This window comes from Sceloporus occidentalis, unplaced genomic scaffold (genome assembly GCF_023333645.1).
Source record: "Sceloporus occidentalis isolate IW3139 unplaced genomic scaffold, rSceOcc1.0.p SCAF_180, whole genome shotgun sequence".
Taxonomy (NCBI): Eukaryota; Metazoa; Chordata; class Lepidosauria; order Squamata; family Phrynosomatidae; genus Sceloporus; species Sceloporus occidentalis.
Genome location: NW_028317160.1, coordinates 306,669 through 310,726, shown reverse-complemented (window position 1 = coordinate 310,726; position 4,058 = coordinate 306,669). Strand labels below are relative to the sequence as shown.

General features: G+C 39.3%; 1 non-coding gene across 1 annotated transcript; it reads left to right on the top strand.

Moving 5' to 3' along the window:
* The first annotated feature begins 281 nt into the window (after nucleotides 1-281).
* Nucleotides 282-353, top strand: TRNAQ-CUG (transfer RNA glutamine (anticodon CUG)). The gene has a single exon. It is a non-coding gene; the product is annotated as a tRNA-Gln (tRNA).
* The last annotated feature ends 3,705 nt before the right edge of the window (nucleotides 354-4,058 follow it).

The window sequence follows — 4,058 nt, the reverse complement described above, 5'->3', positions numbered from 1 at the left end:
TACCCCACGAGTAATAAGTCCTTCCTCTGAATATACACAATTAACTACAACCTCTGACCCCTGTCACTCAACCATTGCCTTATCCATTAAACTATTCTGGCATTCAAGCCCAAAGACTGCAATTTATTTTCATTAGGGGACAGTGTCGAATGCCTTACTTAAATCTAGATGTCTAGATAGCAGCAGCTGGTCTATTATGTCAGTCACCCAGTCAAAACACTAAATGGTGAGGAGGGGGGGGTTGTGGTGTGTAACACCACCAAGCAGTTAAACTCACATGTGGTTCCATGGTGTAATGGTTAGCACTCTGGACTCTGAATCCAGCGATCCGAGTTCAAATCTCGGTGGGACCTGCTTTTCTTATAATTTTACGGTGCAGTACCTTCTATCCAAAACAAAACATTACAAAGAAGAGGTGACCAAGGAAAAGTCCTTTCATACCCTGTGTAATATCACTGATGGTATATATTAAAAGTCTTGACCCTTCTAAATATTGTTTTTTAATGTTGATAAATGTAAAATAATTCACTTAAAATGAAAAAAAAAATTCCAAGGCAAAATATAATATTGGGGGAGTGTGCTGTTAGCAACATCAGAGAGGGACTTATTATTTCCGAGGGACTAACTGTAAGTAGGCAATGCAATAAAGCATCAGAAAAAGCAAGCAGGCATTAGTAGAATGAAGAGATCTCTGGTCAGTCCCCATTGTGTAACGTTCTGGAGACCCCATCTACAGAGGGACATTGATACATCGGAGAGAGCTCAGAGGAGCACTACTAAAATTGTGAATGGTTTGGGGATAAAAAAAAAATCAGGAAAGACTGAGAGACCTCAATAGATATAGCTTGGAGAGGGGGTGTGATAGAAACTTTTCAATACTTAAATGAATTTAACAAAGTACAAGAGGGAAGTTTATTTCAAAGGATAAGAAATGTTAGAACAAAAGATCATTATCTAAAACTAGAGGGTCAGAGGCTTAGATGTAATAAAGGAGGCTTAGGGTAGTAGACAAGTGGAACAGCCTCTCAGCAGAACTGGCAGATGTTAGGACAGTAAGTGAAGTTAAACATGCATGGGATAGGCATATAGCTATCTGGTTGGATATGTCTGGATATTTTATAACACAATCCTTCATGTGGTTTAATTCCTGGCTTTTACACCCAATCTGCTACACTCTTACACATTTTGACTAAATACGCTGAAATAGTTTGAAGCAAAGATTAACTTCAGGTTCAATGGAGTTACAAAAATGTCTACTTATATAATCAGAGTGGGAAGTAGAGCAGGTCTGACCTGTCTTCTGGATACGAATGAGACAGCTAATTTATGAAAAAAGGTACTAAAGAAAGAAAGCTAATTAGGTCATCTGCAAAGAACTAAGAACAAAAGGGCCGGAGATAATTAGTCGCTTTCTACAAATAATAGATATGTAAATGAGCATGAAAATAAAGAAACGGAGAATAAAGACTGAATATTTTTAGAAAAAGTAAAGTAAGGGGCTTTAAGGAAGAATGAGAGAACCAGATAGAGGCAGGTTGTGAATTGCTGCAAAACAGGGCAAAACCAGAATTATATTTGTTAAATAAAGTCTAATACTTATGTCTCTGCGGTAATCTTTGGATTAATATTTATTTTCTTACTTGATTTCTTACAATGCCTAGTAGGGCTTAAGGGTAAACCTTAAGCAAAGGTTCTGTCTAATGTGTCCTTGCAAATATATGCATTAAATAAAGATGAGATATGTTGAAGGAGAGAGCTCAAAAAGGTCAGCCCTGTGTCCTGTGTTTGATCGTGAATAATCTCGCTACTTTAAATATCTTTTGGAGTTCTGTGTATGTTCTGACCAGGGGAATAACTGGGTCCTGGTGCGAAACATCGCCCCAGGCCCCTAAACTTCAACAGCTGGTCTGCACCATCATTGCCCCCACACAACTGGTCTGTGCCTTCTTTGCCCCTTGCCCTCTTCCAACATACAACGTATGTAAACACACTTACTCATATGCACTAACACACAATTGATCTCACCCCACTTACACCATGCTCATACACACACAATTACACATCCATGTTCATACAAACACACAAGTACACATCCATTTTCACATACAAATACACATCCATTGTCGCACACAAGTACACATCCATGCTCACACACACTCACAAAGTACACATCCATGCTCAAACACACAAGTACACACCCATGCTCACACCCACGTACACATCCATGATGACACACAAGTCCACATCCAGGATCACACACAGACACCTACACATCCATGGTAACATACACACGTAAAAGACACACACATGTACACATCCATGATAACGCACACAAGTACACATCCATGATCAAACACACACAAGTACACATCCATGTTCACACACAAGTGCACATGCATGCTCACACACACACAAGTACACACATATATATATCCCACCTCCCGCCCCCGCTTACTTCTCACCGCTCCTGCAGCTTTCCCTCTGGCTGCTTGCGTACAACACTGTGCGAGCAGCCTTGGTTTCACCATGGGGTCACACACCGATCCAGGTCGGAAGGGCCCTTTCTAAACTATTTTGAATTGGCACGGGGAGACAGGAAGAGGGGGTCGCAGGGGTCGCACCGGGGCCAATGCAACTGAGACCGCTGCTACCCCTGTAGTTATGCCAGTGGCTCGGACTTTACTGCTAACTGTATTCCATTTGAACCCTAATCTGTAAAACTGGTTATTATGGACACTACCTGCCATGAGAACATCACTAGTTTTGACATGGTTTCATTCATGATGAAATGATGTAGCTTCATGTTTACATTTTTTAAAGGGAATTGGCAGCATGTGAATTATATGTGTGTCCTGGAAAAAAATCAATGTCAATAGCTCATGCCAATAAAAAAGGGTAATAATGGCAGGTGACGTATAAGCACGAAACAATAACTCAAAGTGTTAGTAGAGATGTTAGTAAAGTCTGCTGCACTTATTTACTAACACTTTTATATGATGGCATCCTGGGTAGTCCCCATCCAACTAAAATCTTCCAAGTGGCTGGAGAAACTCACATTGTGTGTTGTGTCTTCTCAATGTGGTTTCAACTTCCTTGTTTTTCCACTCATTATCAAGAGCCAACATTGACAGGCCTCTCCTGAGCAGGCCCTGCAAAATGCATAATTCAATAGGTGAGGAGACCTAGAAGAAATTTGACTTCTTTACTTAAGATTACTGGGGTTGCCCTGCCATAATATATCAACTCTCCCTTTAGTGAATAAACCTCCATTAATGTGCAATTGCTATTCTTTTGAAACCGCAGAATACTGGGCACTTGTTCTACCCGAGACAGATAGCCGAAGGGAGTTGACTGTATGTACAAGGATGTTTTTAGTTGCACGAGGACTCCCCAGAATAAAAAAATGAGTATAATTGAACTATTACTTCTTATTTAGCTTAGTAAGTTAAATTTGTAATATTTTTCTTTTTAAAGATTTTTTTGCTTTTTTTACTTGTATCAATTCAGACTGAAGAAAGAAATGTAATGTGATAATACTGTCTGTATAGAGTCTCCCAGGGGGAATTCGCTTATAACAGCTATCTAAGGTTCCACAATTCAACCTATAGAAAGAATACCAGCTGTGCATACGTCTGCTCAGATTCCCATGTATATGTTCCTTTGATAAGAAGCTAGGATCGCTACTTACAACAGCTCCTCAAACTTAATCCAGTGTGAATGTTCTGCAGTAGAGACATCAACACTAACTATAAAAGGAAATTATTCAAGTCATGTACAGCCCCGCTACAAGTCCAATATTAATCCTGCCTGGGTTTCTGTTTATTTTCTCCTTAATTTCCATCAGGAAATATAAAATCTCTATAAAAACTAAGCTATTTTTTGGATCATTTGACATGATACAAAATTATAAAAATTCTACTCACTTGCAAACATAGTATATATGTGTATTCTTACAAACTATTGTAAAGCTTTTAGTGGGAACATAACAGAAACCCAACAAGGTACTGTGTTGGGGTTAATCGATGATCGACCCTATGTTGAGGGATAAGGATTACTTA